Source organism: Natator depressus, chromosome 2 (genome assembly GCF_965152275.1).
Source record: "Natator depressus isolate rNatDep1 chromosome 2, rNatDep2.hap1, whole genome shotgun sequence".
NCBI lineage: Eukaryota > Metazoa > Chordata > Testudines > Cheloniidae > Natator > Natator depressus.
In genome coordinates, this window is record NC_134235.1 from 84946532 (window position 1) to 84961436 (window position 14905).

Genomic DNA, 14905 nt, shown 5'->3' on the forward strand with positions numbered 1-14905 from the left:
GTAAAGTTCCAGTAAAATATTGTGCTGGAAACTCCATTTATCTACTGAAAACTCTAAGACATTTTAATTTTATTGTGGAATTTTTCCTTTCTGAAAAAAAAAAAAAGCTGGAAAGACGCCTGTGTGTATTTTCACTTTGGCTTTAACAGTTTTCTTGTCACAGGACCTAGGTCTTGTTCAGAAGCTCATAACACATTTATTTTCACTGAAACATCACAAGCTGGATTTGGTTCTTTCCATCTCTAATTTCTACGACTCTGAGATCATTTAGTTTTTATGGGAGCTCTCTGTGAGGTTTATGCTCTCAATGATGTTACAGCAGCGTGAAGTCTTCTAGTTTTGCAGCCACACAAGAGGAAGAACTCATGGTCAAACCATTGTTTACAAGTGCAATCTGATGATACATTGCTAAAATCAGACTCATAATACGTGAGCAGTAGTTTCAAGGACTGGTTAGTTCACTTGAGGATATGTCCTAAGTGAATCTATGAATTCCCAAATAGAGAGAGATTATTAAAAGAACACTGTCAAGGCAAATAGGCCTAAAATTAGACCTACCAGCTGTGTTTTGGTGTACAACTCATTTGTTCCATTCTTCTGAGCAGGTGAACTACAGAAAAATGCAGAGCCATGCTGTTTTGAGTACAGCAAAACCCTTCTTACTTACAGATGGAGCAGAGAGATAGAGTAGGACAGCATTCTGTCCACAGTGTGTTAGTGAAGGGGTTGTCAAGTAGGAATGTTGAATTTTATCACTGCTGCTCTCATTTGTGTGAACTAATCAATTTTCCAGAATGCAAAGGATTATTCATTTCTACAGTGGGGCAGCTGCCCCACTCTGGCATGGAAGGGGTTAAAGCAAGCCAGAGAGACTGTGCAGAGCCCCAGCCAATCATAGAAGGGCTTACTGGGAGCCACTCAAGTGGAGGCTTGAAAGCAGCCTATCAGGGCCAGGCTTGGCCCTATAAAAAGGCTGCAGGCAGAGAGGAGCAGAGTCTCTCCCTGGAGGGTAAAGGGAGAAGAACTGGCTCTTAGAGAAGCACCTAAGACAGAGCAGGGCTGGGCAGGGTCAGCAGAGGCTGGGGGAGCTCTAGGCTGACGCTGCCAGACTGGGGCCCTGACACAAAGAGGCAGAGAAGGTGCTGGGAATAGGGGGAAGTGGCCCAGGGAAGCTGGCAGTGGAGGAGGGCAGTAAGTGGCTGCCGCTAGAGGGTCCCTAGGTCAGGACCCAGAGTAGCAGGTGGGCCTGCCCCCCTCCCGCCCCCGCTTTCCCCTCACTTGCTAGCGATGAGAGGGGCTAAGCCAGACTGCAGTTTGCCCTTGGAGGAAGGGGCTAGTCTGAGGACTGCAGTCAGCCACTGAGGCGAGTGATAGAAACAGAAGCTGCTGGTCCCCTGGAAGGGGGGTTGAGCCAGCGGAGTGGGCACAGCCAGAGGGCAGTGTCCAGAAGTGGATGCCACGGTCTGGGAGTGACGTGGGTCCGACTGTGAGGATGGTGGAGACTGAGAAAGGAATGGAGGGCGAGACTCCATTAGTGAAGGCACCCTGCTGAAAGAGCCAATTCCCTAGCCAACCAGCAGGAGGCACCACTGGTAGTGAGTCTGCACCCTGTTACATAAACTCAAAGAACCGTGCTTTCAGTAGCAATCAGAGAATTCACAAAGCAGGAAATTCCTAACTTTCTTAGACTCCCTGCCACAACACATCTCTGATAACTGTGATGGACCAGGAACACTATAACTTCTCCACATCTCCCTTTCTTTATAATTTATATAACTTATAAATTATAACTTAAATTCTAAACCAATGTATATACACACAACGATTCATAATAAACATCAACTAAAACTATTTGCACTACTGTGCTCCCTTATCAACTGCATTTAAATAGTCCTAAGTAGTATGCTAAAGATCAAATCTTTGAGGGGATCTGATCAGCCTTTCAGACGCTTCTCACTTCTGTTGTATTTGTGTGTGGAGTTCCCTGTGGAGGGAGCTCACTTCCTGACAGAGAAGTGCAGGTTCCCAATTCTCTATTTGTTGTGTTGGGAAATATTGAAGATGAACCCAATTCCTCTGGAGAAGTCCTTTTGGAGTCTCCATTAAGTAACATCTGGAAGTTTCTGCCTAGTTTAGAACAGTTTAAAACATCTGGTAGCTTTTGATCCATACTTTTCTCTTTTGATCTCAGCTTAGATAGTGCTTTTGTTCTCTGCCAAATGCTGAATTTGTTGTTGCCAAACTTTTATTTCAGCATCCCATTTTTGAAATTCCTTCAGGTCAGGCTGCATCAGTGCCACAGGTAAAAGTGTCCTTAGTCGTCTTCCCATCAGAAGTCCTAGTGGAGATAGTCCAGTCACAAGGAGTGTTCACTGATATTCCAGAAATGCTTTATATGGATCCACTGATTTTTGCAGAAGTCTTTTTAAAGCCTGCAGTGCTCTCTTCACCTCTCCATGGCTCTGTGCGTATGATTGTTTCAGAGGTAAATTGAGGCCCACTATCATACTGAGGACTTCAGGAACTCCATTTCTAACAGATATTGACTTTAGTTTTTGGATCAACTATGCCAATGAAGTCTGTATAAATATAGCTACGTATATCTGGAGAAATAATTGACTACAATAATGTATGTGTGTTCTTTCCAGAAAAACAGAGCTATTGCTTCCCACTGCCAAGGTCTGTGAGGCTTTGTAGAAAGTAATGGGTTTGTGATTGTTTTTAGTTTTTCCCTTGTTACAAACCTGGCTGCCCTCTACTAATGTCTGAATTTGCCTACTCAGACCTGGCTACCATGCAGTTTGTTGAGCACATGCCCTGCACTTATTTATACCTTGGTGTCCCTCGTCTATTTTGGAAAGCATCTCTTTCTGAAGTACTATAGGGATTAAGAATGCATTGTCCTTTCAGAAGCAGACCATCAGCCATGTGACGGGCATTTTCGTCCTGAAAATATGGCATTAATTCTACTGGAAGTTGATGTCTTTGCCCCACCCTCTTTGGCAGAATTGAGTCAGTTTCTGGCAAGTGTCCTCCTCAAGCTGTTTATCTCTAGTTTTCTGAAGTCACCTGGCAGACAGTGGAATTGCAGCCAGCACAAGGTCAATATAGACCTTGACAACTTTTTCTAAAGCCTTTTCTTCTTCCATTGGTGGTGGTTTAACTGGGGATCTAGATGGAGTGTCTGCTGCTATGAGTGCTTTCCCTGGTATGTGTTCAGTACTGATGGACAATCTTACCAGCCATAGTCAAAATCTTTGAATCCTAGGTGGAAGGTCATCCAGTGGTTTTTAAACAAATAATGATACTAACGGCTTGTGGTTTGTTCCTATGTTAAAATCCAACCCGAACAGATATGCCCTGAACCATTCACAGGCTCAAATGACTGTTAGCACTTCCTTTTCCACTTGAGCATGCTGCTGCTCCGTTTTCTAGATATGAATGCAACAGTTTCTGGTTTCCCTCTGGCTGCTATTGTGTGAGCACTGATCCTAACCCCTATGAGAGATGTCAGTAGTTTTATTTTACTAAATGTGTTCTGTTGTGTACTCCCTCAGGTCCACATATTGTGACCATTAAGGAAATCTCTTACAAGTTTTGTTAATGAGAAATATTTGGTAAGAATTTCCCAAAATGATTTACCATGCCAGGAATCTTTTTGTAGCAGAAACATCTCAAGGTTTTGGTAAAGAGAGTAATACCTTCAGTTTTTCTGTATCCAGATGAATTCCCTGTTTGCTAATTATGTGTCTTACAATTTTTAGCTGTGCCTTTTCACATTCACATATCCCGGTCAGAGTAAGAGTGGCTTGTTGGAAGCACATCAACACTGCATGTAGTTGTTCATCATGTTCATTTTTATCTCTGCCACATAACAACAAACCAAAAAATGAGCTGCATGGCAAAAGATGCCCGGCAAACCTGACACGATCTGAGAGATTCTTTTTTTGGAAATATTCTGGTGCTGAAGACACACTGGATGGAAGATGATTGAAATTATACCTTCCAAACAGGATGATCGTTAATGGTACAGATTTTTTTTTTTTTTTTTTTGGTATCAAGGGGGATTTCATAGAAGCTTGATGCTGTAGCATCTAACTTTGAGAAGACTTTTGGCTCTGATAACTGAACTGATATCTGGTCAACTGCACATGCTTTTTATTAAGTTGTGTAATGTCCACACAAATCCAGGTTTTGCCATTGGGCTTCGGTACTACAACCATCCACACACACCAGTCAGTAGATTCTTCTCTCTGGGAAATAAACCCCAGATCTTTTATTCTCCTTAATTCTTCTTTGACTTTCCCTCCCCAGAGTATAGGGAAGCATTGTGGGGCTGTAAGAGCAAAGGGAGTCACTGATGGTATCAGTTTTATTTTGTATTCCCCTGACAGCTTTCCTAGCTATGTGAAGATGGTTGGATACATCTTATATATAGTTTGCTTTCTGCAATGAATTCTCGTTTCTCTACTAAGTGAAGTCCTTATATTGTCGGAAACCTTAGAAGGGAGGTTACCAGTTCTTGTATTATTATATATTATTTGTTAAAGAATCTTTTGTCCTTTCTCCAGTTTCCCAATGAACTGGCCACAAACTTCCAATATATTGTTACTAGCTCCACTTACAGTCTTATTTGAACTTTGCAAATCTCCATCCCGGGATCAATTATAATTTTTAACTGCAATGACTGCTTCCCCATATCAATTTTAAATTTAAGGTTTCAACTGTTTAGTTTCATGCTTGTGGACCAAAGTGTTGTCTGTTCTATTGAGGATATATTCCCTAGAAGTATGGACTCATTATCATCTGATGATAACACTCCTCCTTGGATTGTTTCCACTATTCTTGGTGACCTGCATACTATTGCAAAATGTCCCATTTTGTGACCTCTCCTACATTCTATGTCCTTTGCCGGACATGGCTGTCAGTTGTGGGTTGATGTCTTGCCACATTTTCCACAGCTTTTCCAAGTTTCCCTCCTATTAATGTTGTTTGGTCTGCTAGTATCTAGTTGTGTGCTCCTCTTACGTTGTACATTTGGTCTGACTGTTCCTTTCACTTTTCTCTTTACTGGGTCAACGTTGCCTGATGCAGTCTTCCCTATGCTGCTATGTCACATTGCTGTTTCTTTATTGTTTCTTGCATTCTCAATTTGTGACATCTGGGTCTAACTGAAGCTGTGCTAATAAACTGATGTTTTGTATGCCAACAACTATCCTGTCATTTATTAGTTTTTCTTTTGAAGTTCCATATTTGCAATGTTCAGCGTGACTATGAACTGCAATAATCAAAGTCTCAGCTGTTTCCCCATGTTTCTTCCAGCTCTGGTTAAATTTGGTCCTTTCATATACAATATTTTGTCTGTCTAGGAAATGGGCATCAAAAGCATCTTTCACTTTTGTGTATTCTATCTTTTCCTCATCAGTGCCGGGTACAGCACACAGGATACCATCATTTGCATCTCCCATGGCAAATCTCAGGGTACCTTTCTCTGTTAAACCTGAAGCCATGTTGAACCACTCAAATCTCCGGATCCAGCAAGGACAGATGGTTCAGTTACCAAAATTAAATTTCTCTAACAGAGCCTATGCACTATGGACTCCATTACTGCACTGAGACAGGACTATGCCTCCTTCTTGTGCAGCTTTCACAGGTCTCCTCCCTGATTTTCAACTGTTTCCACTCACTCAGCACTGGGAGTCTCTATTCTTTCCTTTACTCCTTCTTTACAGAGAAAGATTTACTCACTTCTGATATCTTGTAGTGCGAGGACATAAATACAAAGAACCATGCCACAAGCAGTAACTACAGAACTCCCTGACTGGGAAGTCTCCTCTCTTTATTCAGCTCCCTCTGCAACACATCCTGGTCCTCTCCGGTAACTATGTAGGACCATGAACCCTGTAACCACTCCAGACAGTCATTTAAGTCTTGATACTAGATATGTACTGAAAACCTGATAATCTTTAACTAGACATGTACTGAAAGGCTTGGAAAGAATTGAAACTTTCTGTCAATTGTCAAATTCTTCAATGTAATACTTTACAACAACATGAAGGTAAAGCAACATGTCATCCAGAAGACATGGGAAAGTGTGTATAATATTATCTCCTCTCAGAGTCAAATAAAAAGTCCTTGCCAATTACCTGCAAGTAACTTTCTTCTGACTATCCACATTCTCAAATTTAAACCTTTTGTTTGTATGTCACTCTTCTGCTTACACCCTGGGCCTCACCTTTTTAAAGAGCTACTGTAAGTTACACAGGCTTCTAATGGCCCCAAGAGACCCAGAGATTGCTGGCGTGCATTAATATCCTGGCCACATCTGCTTCCCCCAGCCAAACTCCCTACGTTCCATGCAGGGAGGTGGGTTATCTAGGAGCCACTACAGCATCTCCGGGTTACCTGGAAATACCCCAACAATGATATTTCTGATATTTCTGTGGCCAACTGAGTCTGCTTGAGGGCAGATTTCTTCCAGCTGCTAAGTTGCCCTAACTCGTGGGTGAATTGGGCTGAGTCTTTGAAAGGTGTACAATATACTAAGAGAGGCACTAATAACATCAGTGAAATTACTTAAAATTGGTTGCATTAATAAATTAAACACTTTACAAATGTTATTGAACAGGACAACTAAGTAATAGCCTCAGAAGAAGGTTTTACTTCTATAAAGTCCTCGTTCACCATATGGTCAATTAAAATTATTCAGGAAAACTGAGATTTTTTTTCTGTTACAAACCTGTAATAATGTGTATTATGATGATGAGCAGTGTTTACCGTAATAAGAGTAACATTCAGGTTAGGAGAGATCCACAGGAAGCATATACAGTTTTGTTCTGTTACATTCCTAGGTCTTAAAAAAAACAGTGTCTATTTTCTCATGTTACACTTGCCACATGCTGGGCTAATGTATTCTGTTATTTATTCTGTAGCTGAATTAAGTATAAAAAGACCCTCTTTCTTTTCTGTGTGTTGTAAAGGTAATAGGGAAGCAGTCTACTTGAATTCACAGTAGGTGAGCTATGCTGATTCTTATGGATGGTTAGCCTGATTAGTATACTAGCCTCAGTGAAGCTGTAAACTGTTACCTCAGTTTTAGAGCCTGTGTGAGATGCTTATTGTGTGGAACCATAAAAGCTAATAACTCAGGGGATGTCAACTTCTGTCCGAAACAGAGTAAGTTAAACTATTTTCCAGGAGGAAGCCCTCTCACTCTATTTTTTGTGACTTTGGGGTGTTGCCATCTTGTCAGCTTTGAATCACTATTCACTCTACACTGGGGACAAACAGTGAATTGACCCCAGGTGTATGTACTGTGCACATAAAGGCACAGAAAGAAAAAGCCTGAGAGGTAAACAATTTAACCAACTTAGGCTCTGAGCATTTGTGAGCACTAAGTCACTGGTATTGCATAGAAGAATATTCAGAACAAGAACATATGGCACACAGGAATGACAGAATTGTCTCTGTTTAGAGCAGGGGTGGACAAACTTTTTGTCCTGAGGGCCACATCAGGGTGCGAAACTGTATGGAGGGCCGGGTAGGGAAGGCTGTGCCTCCCCAAACAGCCTGGCCCCCGCCCCCTATCCACCCCTTCCCACTTCCTACCCCCTGACTGCCCCCCTCAGAACCCTCCACCCATCCAACCCCTCCCTGCTCCTTGTCCCCAGACCACCACCTCCCAAGACCCCCGCCCCTAACAGCCCCCTCCGGGACCCTGCCCCCCCCCACAGAACCTCTGCCTTATCCGACCGCCCCCTGTCCCCTGACTGCCCCCCGGGACCCTCTGACCCTTATCCAACCCCCCAGGCCCGGCCCCCTTATCATGCCGCTCAGAGCAGCATGTCTGGCCACCATGCCGCCCGGCCGGAGCCTGCCAGGCTGCCCTGCATGAGCGTGCAGCCCCGCCTCCCAGAGTGCTGCCCGCGCAGGGGCATGGCTGCGGGGGAGGGAGAACAGCGGGGGAGGGGCCTGGGACAAGTCTCCCCGGCCAGGAGCTCAGGGGCCAGGCAGGACAGTCCTGCGGGTTGGATGTGGCCCACGGGCCGGAGTTTGGCCACCTCTGGTTTAGAGAAATGGTATTTCAAAGTAAAAGATGGGTGGGAATGTATAACTGTGGGCAGGGCATTTCTTCAGAGCAAGATTGGCCCTGCAGCAGTGGTCGTTTTAAATAAATATGTATGGAAATATAGATCAACGGTGATTTATATTCAGTCCTGGATATGAATCTAATCTGAATATATAATATGAAAATTAGTGGTATATTTTGTGGGTCCAAGCAAATAGCATAAAAATCCAAAATTTGTGTGAAAGATTTACATAAGTTTCCTAGTGACTTCTGTCCCTCCCATCTAAAGTTCCACGTATTCTTCATCCCCAAGGTGGGTCCTGCTAGTCATAAGAGGCCCTCTGGCTGCCAAATTCAGCTGTCCTTGGTATTCTTCTAGCTAGAAGCTGTCTAGGAACTGTCCCTGAACATTATCATGTGGCACGAGGGAACACCGGGGCCTCTTTAACCATGGTGTGTTGGTGTGGACAAATGCCATTATGGGACTGAGCACAACCTCTCTATTTAAAATTTAAGGATTTTTAACTGTGGATTGTAGCGCAAGAGGTCCCACCAGGCTACCAAAGAATTTCAGGGACTTTTTGGTTGCAAAGGATTCAAGGCTGTTTTGGAGCAAAAAACTAAACCAAAATATGAACAGATATAAATATCAGCATTTTTCCAGAGGTCAACAGTTTAATCATGTGAAGGAAGGATGATCTTGTGGTAAAAGCACCAGACTGGAAATTTGAGATTGGGTTCAGTTCCTAGTTCTGCCAAAGACTATAACACTAGTCAAGTCTTAATCTCTAAAATGGGTATAATATGTCACTACCTAAGAGAACTGCTATTATTTAATGATTGTGAGGTGTCTGAGTATTGTGGTAAAGGGTTTGGAGCATATAAATAGATAGAATGCTGGCTTCTTCCCTTTAGCTATCAACTCTTTCAATATCTCCTTGAATAAAAGTCTTTGTCTTTTAAGATACTATTTTAATGCATAGGAAAGATGTGCAATACATTTTAATAAGTCCTTTCTGGAGATACTGTGTATATCTTGGGCATTCAGGAGTTAAACTTAATTTTCTGCTGAATTTGCTAAAATTCTAAAACAATTATCTTGTGCTGTGAAAATGTCATGTTAAAAAAAGACATCAGAGCAGAAAAATGGATAGATTTTTCTCTAGCACATATGGATTCAATTTCAGCTAGAAATGAATCTCATACTGGAAGCACATGAAGAGACCACTGAGGAGTCAGAACAAAAGAGCTCTTAAATTATAATCAGTCATTCTATCAGCCTGTGATTATAGCAAAATGTTTTTGTTGTAAAACATTTGTCTGACACATGCTTGTAAAGCTGCCAAAAAGGATGTCTTTCTAGAACAAATCAGACATTCGCCTCAAAAATGGGTGTTCTGTTCTGTTTAATTTTTTCATATATATGATTTGTTTAGTTAATACAAATGATTTAGAGCATCATTAAAAAATAGTAACATTAAAATTGCTCAAAAGGCTCAAGTAGAAAATAATTACAATTTTAGATATTGGCCTTTAACTTAATTTTCACAATGGGGGACATTAAAAATTGAATATTCACTGCCCCAGCACCTACAGTGACCACTTTATCTTCCTGTACTTGGAACTGGAAATAATTGCCGTACAGCAAGCACAAAGGAGTGGCAAATGATGAGTTTTTAGTGTTGCACCACCATGGCCCTGATTCTTAAATTCAGCTGAATTGTGAATTCCCAGATCAGGAAATGTGGTTATCCCCCAGTAACTGGTTCTGAAGCTTGGATTTACATTCCTTAGCACTGCTGGAATGGTGCAAATCAGCTGGACTATACTAGCTAACCTGGTCCTTATTTTTCTCTATTACTATTCTGTGGTCCCAATGCATCTCTCTTCCAAATGAATGCAATGCAAGTGAGCAGAAATAGATCTTCTGGTGCCATTCCACACTAGCATGCACTCCAAAATACCATGTTCTCACACCTATACTTTGTGCAATTGTGCTGTTGGGGGCCCTCCACAGGGGGCTGGGCAGGATCAGAGTGGCTGTTGAATACATATAAAAGGTAATGATTGTGCTGACTGATCATACCATTTCTCGTGGAGGATTGAGAGACTTACTGTAAGCAAAGAAAGCCCAAAAAGGAAGAGAAAGTGCATCATGAGCTGTGAGAGGCCAGTCAGAGGCAGCAACAGAGTCAATACAAAGGAGCTTTAGCTGAGTAGGAGTTAAGTGCTGAGTAAGCCCTGCATCTGAACAGAAAAAGTATGTATCAGAAAGTGAAATTGCTACAGCAGACTCTGAATGCTCTGTAGTAAGCTTTTGGATGTTAAAGAGAAGTTGGGAAGGAGGAGAATGGGAAAGATATAAAAAGTCCTCCAAAGCCAAATCAGGATCTTAAAAATAAAATTAAAACAATCTAAAATAATACAATATATATTAATATATGGGGCACCTCCTTAGCTGAGTTAAATAGTCATAGTGATGCTGATTTACACTAGCTGAGGATCTAGCCAAATATACAACAAATTAAAGACAAAATAATCAACTGGAGCACTTAAATAGAGAATAGAAAGATTATATGAGAGACAGAAAATGGAAGAATTGTTCAATCATGACTTTGTTTCCATCTTTACAGAGGAAATGGGTAGAGCACTGCTTGAGCTAGGAATCAGTCTTCGTGCAAGGACAGAAAAGAAGCAATATTTAGTATTGTACAGATAATAGAATTAGTTAGAGAAAAATTTGCTTAAAACAAACAGCGCACCGAGTTAAGAAAATATCCACCCGTGAGCATTGAATGGGAGAGAGAGAAGGAACCAATGAACCTTTTGAAAGACATAATTAAAAAAAAATCACTAAATTCAGGAACGATCAGGATAAAGACTTTTTCTTTTCTTTTAAAGGGGAAGCAGAGATGGGGGTGGGGAAGAGACAATAGCCCAGTGGCTGTAAAGAAATTATTGGGAGCTATTTTAAGGCAGGTAGTGGAGATAACATCTTGAGAAAATCAGTGTGTATTCAAGCAAGGGAGGTCACTCTAACCAACCTGTTGGGATTCTTTGACTATATTGCTGCCAGGATAAATAAGGGAAATTAAGTGGATGTAATTTAATTACCTTTTCAAAAGGTATTTAACACAGTTCCACACCTGAGATTAATGGAGAAGGTACAGAGCAATGGATTAGAGCTAAAGAAGGATGCTCTAGAGAAAATTGTCTCAAGAAGGAGACAACATAGGCTAGCAACACATGGGAATTCTTCAAGGGGGAAGAGGTAATAGTTTATAAGAGAAATACCTGCGGGGTCCATTTTAAGACCTCTAGGGAGATACTGAGTTGTAAGTAATTTGGATGAGAGTATTAACAAAAGGGTTAGATTCTCCAGGGCAGTGTGGCCATGTTGTGCCACACTGCCAGCATAAATTTGTTTAAATCATTCAACTTGTTTAGCCATCCCATTCCCAGGTGATACTCTGATGGTTTACTCTGACCTGTGGAGTTTTTATGGCACTCCCTCTTCCTGCTGCTGCATAACAAGGAAAAGGAACCATGGCTGGAATGTCCCGGTACCATGCTGATCCTCAACAGTAGTTACAACTACAGCTAGTCAGAAATGTTTAAATTTGTGGGAAAGGGTTGGTTTAAACTAAATGTTCATTAGGTAAGTGTCTTAGGTCCAGGATAGGATCTTTGCTCAGGGACAGAGAGAGAGAGAGAGAGAGTCCACTCTCGAAAAGCCAATATCCCAGTGGTTGGGGCCGTCACCTGGGATATTCAGGGGAGGTCACTCTGTCTGTTTTCTTTTGGGGGTGTTCAACAGGAACATTTTTGAAAGTTTTGACAGATGGGAAATACATTTCACACTTAGCTCTAGTTACAATCTCTTGTGGCCATTTATAACATAAATTAGAACAGCTGTTGGGCTGCTCTAGCTTGGCATAGGAGCCAGGACCAAGGGAGGGTAAAGCCAGGCCAGCTTTACACACATGCGCACATTCCTGAGCAGCACTCTGTGGATTGGCTGCACCCTATCTTTTAAAACTGGAGGCAAATACATTAGAACTTCAGTATGGAATTCAAAAATTAGGGGACATAATAGGGAAATATATCAGAACTTTTGCTAAAGTTAAGAAAGCTATGCAATGTTACTGGGAAGGGTATTTGAAGCAAAGACTGGGTTCAAGAGACATCTAGACCTGTTATTAGAGGAGAAGTGAATTGAGGAGTACAATGAAGGAGGGAAGTAGGTTTAAGATAAAACAAACAGTAAACAAAAATAAGACCAGGCATATTGAGTTGGACAGCCTTTTCCTGTCACAGTTCCTAAAATGTTCGTATGCTTCCTAGTCTGCTCTCTAATCATGTACTTCACTTGAAAGGGCACACCTAGTTCTGGTGTTTTTCTTTCCATAAGTATGATAACTACTGTTGCTGCTTTCTGCCTTTCCTAAAGAGTAAGTGAGCAATTTCTGAGCCTAAACGAACAACAAACAATTTATCAGGGAAAGCAATTTATTTACCTGAAGCTATTGGTCATGAAAATGAGTTACAGAATATTGATCTATGGGATCATAATCCATCTTTGCACTTTTTTTGATCAGTGAACTGTGGAGCAAAGTATTATTTTTAGATAGTTCATGGCATATGTGAACTACATTTATAATATTACATACTGTACTGTATTTACACAAGTTCCAATACATTCCATGCAGCTCTTTCACTGAGAAGTCAGAAGTTTATCTGTTTTATCTCCTGTGTGTGTAATAATATAAAGAAAAGTTTAGTGATCAAGTTCCTATTAACCAAAGGCTACTTTATGAGTGACTTATTAGAGATGGTATCTCTATTGTTTGGTACTGTAATTGCAAAAGCACAAAAATCTTGATAATCATTAAAAATTGCAGAGGAATTTGTTTCATGGTAGTTTTTAACTTTTTTTAACAGTTTGCAGTACACAGCCTGCAACTCCAAACATTCAATTAAGCAAAGAGTGCTGGTACACACAATTGACATAGGAGTAAGATTACGCAGTAAGGGACAAATTACCTACAAACATTCTTAATGGAGTCTGCCACATTCAGGGTATTCTGTCTGTGCACACAAAACCCTGTATTTGTGGTACAGAAAAGAGCATTTATACTTTAAAGTTGGGTACCTGTTCACCTAACTACTGTATGCACAGATACCAGTATCCATATGCAAATACGTAGTAATGCACAAATTGATGGCACCCGTGAATTTATCCATTACTGGAATGTGACCAGCAGCACAGAGCATTCTCTAACTCTAAAGCATTTTTTAGTACCTGACTCAGATAGAAGAGTGCCACCTACTAAATCATCACTCCCTGTATATGAGTGTTCTTTGGAGCTCTTTCATCCAAGCATTGACCTGGTCCAATCCTGTTTGTCTTATGGGATATGACAAAATCAAAACATGAGACAGGTAGAAAGAGAGCAGTGCATTAAATTGAGCTCCAATCCTATTCCTTCAAGACACAGAGAATTAATAAGGAGATGGATGAACCTCAGGAGCTTTAGGTGTTCAGTTGGAATAAGGATCCAGAAGTTTTGTATGTTCATCCAAGCTTTATCCAAACTCCTGAGTTTGCAAAACTGGTCTGGATACATTGTGAGAATCGTTTCAGAGTAACAGCCATGTTAGTCTGTATTCGCAAAAAGAAAAGGAGTACTTGTGGCACCTTAGAGACTAACCAATTTATTTGAGCATAAGCTTTCGTGAGTACTCCTTTTCTTATTGTGAGAATGGGCTTTCTGGTGAGCTCTCCAGCCCTTCTAGTGATAAGAGCAGGGCACAAAACTTAGAACTCCTAGATTCTGTTCTGTATGCTTCAGAGTGATCTTGGGGAAATCACTTTGAGCCTGATTCTGATCTTAATTGCACTAGTGTAAACAAGGAGTAACTTTACTGTTGTCAAATAAGTTATATGACATTGACAATCTGAGACCCAAATGATTAATTTTAATCTATAAAATATTTATAACACCTTAACTGGCCTCCCACCCCTCCTTTAATGAATGTTAATTAATTAAATCCTCTGATGAAGGACACTAAATACATGAAAGGTAGGGCCTTGGTCTTGCATTGGAATCCAGTAACATGAACACATCAGCCACGGTGGAATACTCTTGACATCAGTGGGGCTGTGTGCATGAGTTTTTGCTAGCAGACGTGAGGGATCATGGGCCTCAAACCTGAACCCCGCACGGGGTACTCAGGCACTGCTCAGACCATGGCGACCACCTAGCAGCTCCCTAAACCCTTTGAGAGGGGGGCTAGTGAAGCTCTACTCTTGAAGGGCCAGGCCTACAGAGCTCCTGAGAGGGGTTGATGTCCAGCCCCACCTAGGATTCACTATTTAACCAGAAAGAGGTACAAGAAGTTGTCCGAACAACTAGGTGAATTCCTGGCTGGCTGCTACTATGGACCATGCGTACTTGCCTGACTCCTGAGCCATGGCCCTCTGCCTGTTCCTGCCTCCAAGCCTGTTCCTGGTTCCTGTCCTCCTTATCCCACACCCCCAGCTGATCCACTTTCCTGCCTCACTCTAGCTCCCTGTTCCTACTCCTGACTCTGATTCCATCTCTGACTCTTGACTTGACGGCTGATTCTGGCCCTGGTTCTGACCTTTGGCTTGTCACCTGACTCTGACACTGGCTCCTGACTTAACCATTAGGCATGACAGCCAACGTCCCAATCCCTACAGCAGATCTGTGTTTGCAAGATTGGGGCCTGTATTATTAAAGCTAATACTGAGAGCAATTCCCTGTGTACCACATTAAAAATGTGCCTCCACATGGTAGAAAGAATAAACCACAC